Below are 14,721 nucleotides of genomic sequence, written 5' to 3'. Positions count from 1 at the left end.
TCCTTGTTTGGTTGTAGGCCTAAGGCAGACTCACTAAGTTTAACGTGTTATTAAACCTTAATTACACACAACTGGTATACATCAGGTGATCTTAGGAATGGGGGTAAATGTCACTATAGTCCTATGAAGTTTCACCTTTTGGTTTAAATGGTACCTTTTATTTGTTTTTTGAAATTAAGGGGTATAAAGTCTAGTTTTACCAGCTAAAAAGATCCCTTGACCTGTTTTAAGAGGTTTACAAGCCAAATCATAGTCCACGTAATCTAATGTCTTGAATTTGAGTCAACTCGTCGTACACGTCACCGAGTTGAGTTGAATCACTTGCTTGGCCACTAAGGGTCACTGTGGACCCAAGATATATAAAAGGGATCGTTTATTTAGTCAAACCCTAAAACTTTATACCCATTTTCGGCTAGACATCTACTGAAAAGAATGAGACAATCCCTTTCACAAGATGGCTACCCCACCACCATCACCAGATTCGATTTCCTTAAATTCTTGAGACCGGATGAACTTCAGCGACATACACACAATTTTCTGTGATTGTGGGAGAGAATGGTGGAAACACAGGTGGAGATGGATCGCATTAAGGAGGAAATGGGGTGTGATTCTGTGATATCAAGGGTTGAAATGCTTGTTGTGCAGCGGCGATTAGACCGTAACAAAAAAGAAGTTGCAGGCTATGACTGTTGTGGTGGTGACGATTGGTTTTCTCATGGAGAAATTACACATGCTAATCTAATAGTGAGTTCAGTGGTGTTTTTTCTCGATGTCTTTATTTAGATTATCTATGTTTTATGTGTTGATGTGAAATGCTATCTATTAGGGTTAATGTGGATCATTGTGTAACTCCTGAAATCATTTTTGGTTTAATCGTTTGGTAGTGGATGATGAAGTCCTGTGTTAGCAGGCATTTTGTATAAGTGAATATGTAATCTTGTTTATTATAATGGAAATCATGACCTTAGTTAATGAGGACCTTAGGCGTATTTTCGTCCTTTCACATTATAGTCTCCAATATATACCAATCACATAGATAGATCTGTTACAATTTTATCATTGTTTTTGCTTCGTTCTTATGTTATTGGAAATTGGAGGTATGAAGATGGAACAAACCATGAAATCAGTGGAATGTTGTTGTGGGTATGAGGCTATAATACGAACCTTAACCACTCTAAGCAACCCAGGATGACCCTTTTATGCTTGCCCCAAAAAGGTAAAAAATGTTTGCAAGTTTTCTTAAACTTTAGCCCTAGATTTTAAAAGGGTTTTCTGAACAATTCGTGTCTTACTCACAAATATCTAATTTCAGGATCCACGAAAAGGGTTTATTTGTTGGGTTGATGAAGTTGATAGCACAAATGGAGAGGCTTTCATGATTGCAACTTTTCTTAGGTCGAATAAGAAGCTTAAGTCCAATGTTAGGAAGATGAAAATTTGTGTATTTCTTAGTTGGGCTATTTTCTTTGCCATAATTGTGTACAAGTTGTAATGGGTTGTTAATGGTTTTTCCTGATGCTTTCTAATAATTTACAAACATGGTTGTGTACTCCTCTTGTAAATTAATGAAAATGCTCATTATCATAACATTCACATTATCACTATTTTGCATGCTCGGTTTTTAATTGAAAATTAGTGTAGTGGACCACAAAAGGGACCACATAGATATATAATAATACATTAAGTTGTAAGAATATCCATGCACATCCATTACATAACCATAAGGTTGCAAACACCGTATCTCATATAACATAACTAGACACAAACAAAGTGTGGTAAAAAAAAACATGCAACAAACATCCATACAAATATCCATACTTAAATCCAACAACATCCAACTACTTAATGAGAAAATAAACACATTATCCTTAATCTACATCTACTGGAGTAGCACTTGTATTGGCTTCTCCATTTTTTCCTTCAACCCTTTTTGCTAATTTCTTTTTTATAATCCTTTCAAAATATTTCCTTTTTCGTGTAGTCTCTTTTCCTTTTGATTGTCTTCCAATGCCTCCTTCATCTCCATTACCACCTCCATTTGTTTTTTTTCCACTACCTCCTTCACCTCCATTATCGTCTACGTTTGTGTTTGTTCCACTACCTCCTTCACCTCTATTTTCTTTTTTTATCCTTTTGACCTTAAGTTTTTTGGGATTGTCAACTTTAGGACATGTAGCTTTGTTATGTCCAACTTCTTTACACACACTGCATAATTTTTTTTACCAACCTTTAATACCGTGTGCCTGGTAGTATTTTCAGTTGGGTCCTTTCTTCTATTCACTTTTGGTCTGCCTGGCATTTTACTCCTCAAAGGTGGTGGTGGTGGACTATAGTTAGTACATAGCCACATATTGCTTCCATTCATCTCATGCATTGGATACTTGTATGTGTTCTTGTAAACTAATCCAAAGTACGTTATATCCACATAACTTCCAACATCCCAATTAAGAAAGGATATGGTTGCAACTGAATGCACAAAACCATAGCTATTTAGTTGCCACACTCTACAAGAGCATGTCTTCTTGTCTAAATCCACCACGTAAGCCTCAACCAAGTTTCTTGTCTCGAACTGGTTTAAACCAGTTGGTAGAACCTACCAGTATCTACAAACATTGGTTGGAAGTTAATGTATGTTTATAGTAACCAAAGTAAACTTATTACATTACATTTATCTTTGATCTTTTTTTAGTTGATTAAGTAAGGTTGTAATTGATGGACATGGTTTAAAATCAGGCCATGAACTACCTATCCTGCTCAAATTAAACTGCCTTTCATAATATACAATCTAATTTCCTCTAACATTGTGATGATTGGTTTTTTCCTTGCATCTCTTATGACATTGTTAAAACTTTCTGACAATCCATTTTCTAATGCATCACACATCCTACCTTCCAGAAAGAAAGCTCTGCACCATGATTTAGGGTTCTTAGATATTCAAAGGCTGCATGGTTTAGGTGTTGGATTTATTTTATTACTACATTAAACAAAGGCTCAGTAGATGCTTTGCATGCCCTCTAAAACATCCACTCATAATGTACTCTAGTGATTCTTTTCCGAAAGTTGGATACAATATGCATTGCACACTTCCTATGTTCTGCATTAGGCAAAATGTCCTTCAAAGCCTCCAACAAACCCTACACCATAAAGGGAAATTATCAAAACAAACAACTACATTTAGATTAAAATGATAGGATATGGTACTAAACATACCTTATGTTGATGCGACATCAAAGTAATACCAAAACCATTTTCCATTCCTAGATCATCCCTTAAATTCTCCAAAAACCATTTCCAATTCTCTTTGTTTTCCACACAAAAAACTGCCCATGCAATTGGGAATATATGATTATTAGCATCCCTTCCAACTTCACATATTAACTATCCAGTACATAAGCCTTTCAAGAAACACCCGTCCATATTTATTACTCTTCTGCAACTACATCTCCATCCATGCTTTAGTCCCTCAAAACATACGTAAAAGTTACTAAAATAAGTCTTCCCATCAGTCATAGTATTGACACCAATCTTCACAGTTGACCCAGGATTTGATCTTCTTATCTCTTCACCATAAGATTAAAGATTTGAATAATTCTCAACAAGTGTGCCTTCAACTAGCTCAATGGCATGTTTCTTTTCTCTCTTACGTTGTCCCATACTCACATCTATTCCAAAAGTTTGCTTCGCCTCTTCCTTAAGCACCCTAACACTCATTTTTTTCTTATTTAAGAGCTCAGTTGTAAAGTGGCTGCCAATCGAAGCATAGCTAACAATTGATCCCAATTTGAAATTTCTTGCACAATTGTGCTCATGTATTAGTGACTTAATTTGGAAAGATTGTTCTTCACTTATCCATGAGGCCCAAAGTCTAAACTTACATTGTCCTGAACAACATTTCACTAAAAGTATCCTACTATCATTTTTCTTGTAGCACAACTGATAGCCATTAGCAACAACATAATTACATAACATATGTTTTAACTGTTTTAGACTTTCAAATCTCATACATAGGATAGGTTTTTGTTTTTTCCAGTTAAAATTCTCATTATAAGTTGTTACATCCTCAACATTTCTTTCATTGTCGTCTATACGAAAATAATCATTCTCATGAGGAGGACTTGATGGGATTGACTGCACCTTGGGGCATAGCTTTCTCAAAAAAAACATCGTTTATGGTCTTATTCATAGGAGTGGAATCAACATGTACTTGGTCATCATGTACATTACCTTGCAAGTCATCAATGTCGTTCTGAAAATCTCCCATGCTATGTAACTGCTCATAATTCCCCCTACACCCGATTGGTTGTCTTCAGGACTGCATACTTCCACTTGGTAATCCACTATCCATTGATGAACATTAACACCAAGATGATCCATGTATACTTGGATTACACATCCACTATTGTACCCTACTTCAATAAACTCACGGTAGCCTTTCTTGATGGCTATTATCCTCAATCCATTAGGAAATTCTAAATCGGTCATGCAAAAGTACACATTCACACATTCCTCGTTTGCGAATCTTTGAATAAACAGTAGAAATTCCTTCAAGTCCATTCCTGCAAAATTGACATCTTAAAAGCGTTGCTCCGCTCCATTGGAGTAACTTATTACGGGGTACCTAGTAAAAAGTGTCACACCCCGAAAACCTAAGGCGGAAACGTTTCCAAGGCGGACTCCACGTTGAGTATCAAATCCAATGTACATAGTAAGCAAAGTAAACAACCATTACATTACATATTCGAATTTACATTGGTTCAAAAGTAAAGTGTTACAAGTGTTATACATATATCATATGAACAAAAGTAGAGACGAGTCTTCTGTACGCTCCGTCTTCTCCAAAAGATTTGCTAGGTACCTGTCTAATGTCGACCTGAGAATACAAGCAGTTTGAAAATCAGCATAAAGCTGGTGAGTTCATAAGATGTTTGTTTTGTGAAAAATGAACGAGTTTCCTTTGATTCTTTCGAAAAGTTTGGTATCCAAGAAAATCCCATATTTTCTTAAAAGAAATGTTTAGTTAAATGATTTAGGTTACACGGTCCTAGTTATGATTAACTATGATCCTAGGAAAATCCTATATTTTCCTAAAAGTAAGTTTAGTTATTGGATTTCGATGTAATGATTAATTACCATTCGTACTTATTGTATTAACTAGGTATTCTGATATCCGAAAGGTATTACACTGGGGTGTACCTAGATGCGTGTCTTCGTATTCATTTTCCTATTCTTCATCGTAATCATAGTTTTTAATTTGTATTTGTATTCGTAGTTATATTTGTAGTCCTGTTCATAGTCGTCTTCGTATCCCTACTCCTAATCCTAATAGTATTTGTATTCGTATTCGTATTCGTATTCGCAGTCGTGTTCCTATCCCTAATCCTACTCCTAATACTATTCATATTCGTATTCGTATTCGTATTCACAGTCGTGTTCCTATCCCTAATCATACTCCTAATATTATCCGTATTCGTATTCGTATTCGTATTCATATTATTATTTTAGTATTCCTATTTGTTCCATTTCTAGTTATACTTCTGTATTCGTTCTATTCCTAGTTATAGCTTCGTATTCGTTCTATTCCTAGTTATCATTTCGTATTCGTTCTATTCCTAGTTATAGTTTCGTATTCGTATTCGTATTCGTATTCGAATTAGTTATAATTGGAAATTAGTATAAATTATTCGTAGATTATGAAACATAGTTTAGATTAGAACATTTTATCAAGAAATCTATGATTAGTTTGAAAGCTAAATTCGTAATTCGAACTATTTGATAAACACAGTTATTGATATTAGAACATACTTAATGAAAATGATTAAACTGAAAACAATAAGTTTGAGTACAGGATTTCCTTGTACTTTCGCTTGTATTCCCCCCTGAAAACAGTGAAAAACAGTTGAAAAAGGGTAGGGGTATGAACTCATCGGTTGAAGAACGCGTCGGTTTGGATCCTAAATGTCGGTTCTGGGTTCGCAAACGCACAAGATTCCTATGGATTATCAAATGATACACATTTGCATCTAATTAGGACTTAAATTATTTATTTGTTAGGGACATATGCTTCTAATCGCGAAAATGCTTCATTACAAGCGTTTGGAGGGACCCGGGTGGTGTTTAAGGATGGGCAACGATGCGAGGGACTTGGAAAATGAGTTTTCTCCGCAAGAGTAAACTCCTTAATGGATTTTTCGGCCTAAACACCCACTCCCCATGAGTTTATGGCTGTAAACTCATGGTGGGGTGATTTATGGTGCAAATTGGATCACAAATGGATATGGACACTTGGAAATGCTTGGAATGATTTTACCTAAGGCTTGGAATGGATTAAAATCACCATTTGCAACACTTAAGGGAGTTTATGGCCTAGTCATGGGGTCTTTGGCCGTAAACTCTCATATCCCCTTGATTAAGTGTTTTTAAGGTCTTAAAATTAATCACATGTGATTCTAAAAATTCCCACAAGCCTAGAAATGAGTTTGGGGCACCTTGACACTCTTTTAGGAGTTTACGACCATGAGACATGTTCTATGGCTGTAAACTCTCAATTGTGGGGTTTTGATGTGTTTAAGGTCCTTAAACTATTTTCGGTTGGTCCTATAATTTATTCCAAGGCTTTTGGTGGTGTTGGATGGCTTTCTAACACCTTAGAAGTGAGTTTACACCCGAGTTTAAGGAGTTTACGGCCCAAGCATATTACTTGGCCGTAAACTCACACAAACCCCTCAAAAATTATGTTCAAGGTGTTCTAGGTCCATTACCAATATTCTACAAGTCATATATAAGTCTTGTTTGTGATTTGGAAGGGTTTAAGGTCATGAAAACCCCATTTACATGAGTTTACGGCCCAAGCTTGTGCCTTGGCCGTAAAATCCTTCAAATGAATCAAAATCAATGTTTGAAATGTTATAAGTCCAATCCATAAAGCCATCTAGCCATATCTAAGGTCCAATTGTGTTTAGGAAGGGTTCTTGTGCTCCAAAACCCATGTTATATGAGTTTACGGCCTAGGATGGTTCCATGGCCGTAAACTCGTGAATATGGCTCTAATCCATGTGTTGAACTCGAATTTGAAGGCTAGGGATGTTATATAACAAGCTAGGGGAAGTACCTCAAAGATTTGGAGCCTAAAATTGATGATTTGGACCTTTAAACTTGGATTTAGGAGAGAGGTTAGAGAGAGAGTAGAGAGAGGAAGAAAAAGCTTCAAATGAGTGCTTAGATCACTTTAAATAGTGTCTAAGTTTTGGACACGGTGGAATTCTACCCGATACCGACATTAAACGAGGCTTTTGGTCACACCCGATTAAGTTACCGTCACCTGGCGGGAATGTTTCTAACTTTTTGAAATAACCATTTTGAGCTAATTTCATGAGTTCCTAAGGGGTTTGGACACTCATTAAATTATAATAAACATATAAATTTAATTAGTTTAACCCAATATGAGAATGAAACGAATCGACTAACGGCGAAATCTCACGGGTAGAACAAGTTTTCGACGATGGAAAACTTCGGGTTGTTACATTATCCCCCCATTAGAGGGAATTTCGTCCCGAATTTCAAAGATTTGAACTTAAATTGCAATTTGAAAAGAGAATCGAGGATGAGTCTACTGCTTCGGGTTTTTACGCTTCCAAGTGGAATCGATTCTCCGCTTGACGTTCCAGTGAACCCTCACTACCGGGAAGCGTCTAAGTTTCGTTGGGTAGATACTTCTTAAAGACCGAGACGTGAAGTACCAGAGGAATGTTACTAAGTTCCAAGGGTAATCGAAGTTTGTAGGCTACGGAGTCAATCCTAATGAGGATTTCGAAAAGTTCTACGTTTATGAAGAGGTTCGAATGAATAGATAACAGTTTATCTCTCTGGATTAGAATTGAAAAGAATTGCAAGTAGAAGGGTTGTCGAAATGGAATATACCTGGGGCAACTGTGGGATCGGTGGCTGTCTCACCTTGTCCTATAACTAGGACTCTTCTAGAGTTGCCAGCTGTTGCTGCATTGGGGCAGTTTCTCTTATAATGCCTGACCCTTCCGCAACCATATAAGACCTGACTGATGCCTGCTCTGGAAGCTTGGTTTGTTGGTGTTCTGCAACTCCGCGCAAGGTGACCCTCTTGGTCACAATTTTTGCAAAGTTTTACATGACAAGGACGGGGGATATAGTGGTGGTAACTGCACTGGTTACACCATGGGAGAACACCGGCATATCCGGTGATGGGTGCTTGAGCTGAGGAACCGATGACGGGTACGACAGTAAGAGTAGTTGCAGCGTGGACTGCCACCATTTGTTGTCTCTTCGAGAACTCCTGTGGAGGCTGACATTTCTCCCCCGCCTCCCAAAACTTTCTTTTCTCACCACTTCTTTCCATCGGCTCAGGAGTGGTGGCTACTTCCTCTACGTCCTCACTATGGTCAATCAAGATTTGCGCTAGGCATTTGGCGCTGTCGTAGGTATCCGGCTTCGCAGCTATAACGTTCCCTTTGGTTGGCTGGGTTAATCCCCAGATAAACCTCTCAATCTTCTTACTTTCCGGGGTAACCATCCCTGGACAAAGAAGCGCTAAGTCGTCAAACCTAGATGTGTAGGCGGCGATATCGGAACCTTTCATCTTCAGATTCCAAAGTTCATGCTCCAGCTTCTGGATTTCACCCCGAGGGCAATACTCTGCGTGTAGAAGTTCCTTCATAACTTCCCAACCCATAGCATTGGCTACAGGTAGAGTTAGAGATTTGACTCGGCTGTTCCACCAAGTCAGGGCTTTGTTGGTGAGAGTGCAAGCGGCAAACTTCACCTTGTCGGATTCTGAACAAGCACAGATCTCGAAGATAGATTCGATCCTTTCTAACCATCGAGTTAGAGCAATGACACCTCCTGTGCCATCGAAGAATGTAGGTTTCATGTGCATAAAGTCTTTATAGGAACACTCCTTTCGGTGTCCCTGGCTATTTTCCTGGTTTTGAGGTTAGGGACCACCTCCCGAACTATCAGGGTTCGTTTGCGACATGGCTGTTGAGAATGCTACAGTTAAAATTGACTGAAGGGTTGCCATGTCGATTTAAAGAGAAGGTGGTGTTTGAGGAAGGTTGTTGTTGTGCGAGTTGGGTCTCTTTCTTGGAGGCATCTTGATCTAATAAGATCAGGAAAGAGAGGATGGTAAGTCCTCCGAATTGAATCAAGAGATATGATACAAAGAATATCTCTTTATGACATACATAGAATTCTATTAGGCGATAAAGCAGGAAGGATTTATCAAACAGATAAATTATCGCTAAAGGAATGATTGAGGAGCAACGCTGGGATGAGGAATTCTATAATGGATTTGGCTCGAGAAATACTCCCATAGTATTTCATGATTCGCAGCAGCGACGGCTGATGGTTTGGGTATTGGGTGAGTTTAGGCATGTCGCACACCACAGTCACTCCCAAGCACATGTTGGCCGTGTCTCGAATGAATATAGTTGGCCAGACCATATTGATCCTAGACACGACTACATAACTGCCCAGGTTTAACTGCAACGTACAACACCAATTTACTTATGTTTTGTTCTACTTGTAGTTACGGATTTTGACTGTCGGGTATACTTGTATACTTTTAAAAATACTTATATTTGAGTATACTTTTAGTTCAGAGCATTTAGGCCCTTTAGTGTTTATAGTTTTATACCATGTAAGGTTTGGTATACCAGTTCACTATAAACAAGGGCTCTGATACCAATCTGTCACACCCCGAAAACCTAAGGCGGAAACGTTTCCAGGGCGGACTCCACGTTGGGTATCAAATCCAATGTACATAGTAAGCAAAGTAAACAACCATTACATTACATATTCGAATTTACATTTGTTCAAAAGTAAAGTGTTACAAGTGTTATACATATATCATATGAACAAAAGTAGAGACGAGTCTTCTGTACGCTCCGTCTTCTCCAAAAGATTTGCTAGGTACCTGTCTAATGTCGACCTGAGAATACAAGCAGTTTGAAAATTAGCATAAAGCTGGTGAGTTCATAAGATGTTTGTTTTGTTAAAAATGTACGAGTTTCCTTTGATTCTTCCGAAAAGTTTGGTATCCAAGAAAATCCCATATTTTCTTAAAAGAAATGTTTAGTTAACTGATTTAGGTTACACGGTCCTGGTTATGATTAACTATGATCCTAGTAAAATCCTATATTTTCCTAGAGGTAATTTTAGTTATTGGATTTCGATGTAATGATTAATTACCATTCGTACTTATTGTATTAACTAGGTATTCTGATATCCTAAAGGTATTACATTGGGGTGTATCTAGATGCGTGTCTTCGTATTCATATTCCTATTCTTCATCGTAATCGTAGTTTTTAATTTATATTTGTATTTGTAGTTATATTTGTAGTCCTATTCATATTCGTATTCGTATTCCTACTCCTAATCCTAATAGTATTCGTATTCGTATTCGTATTCGTATTTGCAGTCGTGTTCCTATCCCTAATCCTACTCCTAATACTATTCATATTTGTATTCGTATTCATATTCGCAGTCGTGTTCCTATCCCTAATCCTACTCCTAATATTATTTGTATTCTTATTAATATTCATATTCGTATTCGTATTCGTATTCATATTATTATTTTAGTATTCCTATTTGTTCCATTTCTAGTTATACTTCTGTATTCGTTCAATTCCTAGTTATAGCTTCGTATTCGTTCTATTCCTAGTTATTGTTTCGTATTCATTCTATTCCTAGTTATAGTTTAGTATTCGTATTTGTATTCAAATTAGTCATAATTGGAAATTAGTATAAATTATTCGTAGATTATGAAACATAGTTTAGATTAGAACATTTTATCAAGAAATCTATGATTAGTTTGAAAGCTAAATTCGTAATTCGAACTATTTGATAAACATAGTTATTGATATTAGAACATACAGAATGAACACGATTAAACTGAAAACAATAAGTTTGAGTACAGGATTTCCTTGTACTTTTGCTTGTATTCTCCCCTGAAAACAGTGAAAAACAGTTGAAAAAGGGTAGGGGTATGAACTCACCGGTTGAAGAACGCGTCGGTTTGGATCCTAAATGTCAGTTCTGGGTTCGCAAACGCACAAGATTCCTATGGATTATCAAATGATACACATTTGCATCTAATTAGGACTTAAATTATTTATTTGTTAGGGACATATGCTTCTAATCGCGAAAATGCTTCATTACAAGCGTTTGGAGGGACCTGGGTGGCGTTTAAGGACGTGCAACGATGCGAGGGACTTGGAAAATGAGTTTTCTCCCCAAGAGTAAACTCCTTAATGGATTTTTCGGCCTAAACACCCACTCCCCATGAGTTTACGGCTGTAAACTCATGGTGGGGTGATTTATGGTGCAAATTGGATCACAAATGGATATGGACACTTGGAAATGCTTGGAATGATTTTACCTAAGGCTTGGAATGGATTAAAATCACCATTTGCAACACTTAAGGGAGTTTACGGCCTAGGCATGGGGTCTTTGGCCGTAAACTCTCATATCCCCTTGATTAAGTGTTTTTAAGGTCTTAAAATTAATCACATGTGATTCTAAAAATTCCCTCAAGCCTAGAAATGAGTTTGGGGCACCTTGACACTCTTTTAGGAGTTTACGGCCATGAGACATGTTCTATGGCCGTAAACTCTCAATTGTGTGGTTTTGATGTGTTTAAGGTCCTTAAACTATTTTTGGTTGGTCCTATAATTTATTCCAAGGCTTTTGGTGGTGTTGGATGGCTTTCTGTCACACCCCCGAACCAGACGGCGGAAACGTCCGAGGACTATCGTGACTCATTGAATACCATCACAATGCATATACATGAAACATAACATTATACATCACCAACATTTGGAATGATACAACTGGTAGCGTTTACATTCATTACATTGTTCAAAACTTTACATTCTCAAAAAAAATAACTGTTTGATACTACTTAAACCACAGCAAAACGTCATAGAGTACAAATCATCCTTCACCTTATCTGTTACCTGAGAATACAAGTATTTTGAAAACGTCAACGTATGAAATGTTGGTAAGTTCATAAGTAGTGTTTGAAATCCAATGTATTGTTTGAAAACCATCAGAAAATCTGATATTTTCTAAAAATAGAATAGTGTAAAAATATGTGATGATCCATGAGTATGCTTGTTTGAATTCTATAGATGTAAGCGTAAGAGTTGTGAAATTCGACTGGTAATTCATAATTGTACTTGTTGAAAACCCTAGGAAAACCCGACGTTTTCCTATCACTTTGCTTTACTTAGTTTGTGTACCATTGTTTCGTTGCGTTAGAGGAAACCGTTGAGCTCCGGAGGCATTGAGAATACAGTGGGTGGTGAAGTGTTGTGACGTTCGTTAATGAAAACGTCCAATCGACAACCTTACAAGCGATCCCTTAGGCGTCACTCGTAATTCTTCACACAACTCAATCCTCCCGGACTTGTGTAGTCCCACGACCGGAGGGAAGAAGAGAAGGTGCGAAACCCTCGGTATTTCCCCGCGTCGTTCAAGACCGTTGCAATTGCGAAGGGCCCGAAGCCCAACCCGCAATCGTGAGTTACAGACTTTACTAGCAGCACTGAAGGATCCTTGGGGACCAGCAGCATGTTTGCCATTAAAAGTCCTTTTACGTTATGTCGGATCGGTAAAACCCAACACTTCGTAAGAGAGAGGTCTTCGGGCCTTAAGATTAGGTCATTGGGCTAGCTAGGCTCAACGAACAAGATTTTACATTTTTGGGGCCCAAAGATGGTGCGTAGACGTCTGTGCACACTCGCATGTATAGTGACTTCCCAATCGTTATTAGTTATGAATCGTAATGTCGTAATGTCATAGTGCCGTCGTGTTAGTAGTTTCGGATTTTTATTGGTTCGAGACCGAACCAATTCGTTTGACAACGACTTTTGGTATTGTAATGTATTGTATTTCGTCGATAGGCGTGGTACCATCATTTGGTCAAATTGCATGTATTGAACTAGCCTTGAGAATTTTCTGTTTTCAGTCCCTCCTTGTTTGTAAAATTTACCCTTTTCACCCCTTTATTTAAAAACTTTCCGGTTTGGTCCTTAAATCAATTTTCTTGACATTTTAATACCAAAAATTATTGAAATAAGTATTTTCCAGCATATTTTTCATAGAAAACAGCTTAAGTCCTTGAAATTGCAGTTTTCTCGGTTATAACCCCTCTTTTTCGCAATTTTTACATTTTTGGCCCAATTTGGGAAATTTTTTGCAACTTTGGTCCTTTTTAAATTTGAAAAGCATTTTAAACCTTTGAAAAGTACATGGAACACTTATAGTCCACTGTTTTACAGGGAAATGCAGTTTTGGTTCTCCAAAACAGAAAATTTCGCATATTGGGCCTCATTGGGCCGAAAATGTCATCTTTAGCCCAATAAGCTTGGAATTTATGTTTTTAACCCTCCAAATAGTATATTTTTAGAAAACACATTATGTAAATTGTTTTGACTCATCTCACCCATCCGATTTCGAAATATTTCATTTTAGGCCCTTCAACTTTGTATTTTCAACATTTTATGTCAAAAAAATGAGTTTTTAGCCCAAATTAAGTGTTGTCAAGCCATTTGGCTATTTTTCTTAGTATACTTTGCATGTAGTAGTATATTTTATGCTATAATGAAATACATATCTCGGTTTTTAGCATTTCATAACTAGATCTTGTCACAACTGGAAATTTTGTGTCATGTAATCTATACATTCAACCTAATGTGAATCAAAAACTTCAATCAAATACAAGATACAAGTACTATAAGTAGTCATCAAACAATTGGAGACCCTAGAAGTTTTGGTTAAGTCCATTTTGGACTAAGACTCCCTTATTGGATCCAAATGGACCAATGAACTTCCAATTGGACTATCATGGGCTTAGGACCCTAATTGGGCTCTAATTGGACCCACATTCGTTTATTTCAATATTTTGGGCTAGGTAGAACCTAGAATGAAATAAATCACAAGTTTTGATCCATAATTCAACCTAACCTAGCTTAATAAAGTATAAAAATCACAATTTTATTTTATAAGGCCAATAAATACCCTAAACTACCTCTAATGTTGGGCTTAGGGGCAAAAAGCCCAATTCTTCCCTCTTCCCTTCATATTCTCGGCCCAAGGCCCAAACACAAGAAGGAGTTGACTTTCAAGTGCCACCTCATTATTACCCAACATGTTTCCATGCACCTTAGTCCATATCTCCATGCATATCACTTCAAAAGTAATCTCTTCTTCTCTTCTCCCTCACTCTCGGCCGAACCCCCTCTCACACACACCAAAAATATCTCAAATTCTCTCTAGAACACTCAAGAACTCTCCTTCCTCCCCTCTCCAAAAATCTCGAAAATTAGGGACTTTCCAAGAGGATTTTGCAAGTAAATCATCATCTAAGGTAAGATTATGCATAGATCTATGGTTTAAATTCTTTTGTTATCAAAATCCTTTCCTAATCTATGCAAAAATCGTGATCTTGCACCCTAGAACCATCTCAAAACTCGAGATCTTCATCAAAGGGAGCCAAGGCCAAAAACACTTCATTTTTCCTTCCATTTTCCTTGCAAAACCGAACCAACACCCCAAGGTGAGCTTCATACCCCTTATTTTCTGTTTTTATGAGTTTTGTGGGGGGGGGGAATACAAGTGAAAGTGTAGATCTATATGTGTTTGTATGCCTTGTATGATTTCCATGCTTATATGTATGCTTTTATGTGTTTT

The sequence above is a fragment of the Lactuca saligna genome, chromosome 4 (assembly GCF_052625555.1).
Source record: "Lactuca saligna cultivar CGN05327 chromosome 4, ASM5262555v1, whole genome shotgun sequence".
NCBI lineage: Eukaryota > Viridiplantae > Streptophyta > Magnoliopsida > Asterales > Asteraceae > Lactuca > Lactuca saligna.
This window is presented reverse-complemented; position numbering follows the sequence as displayed.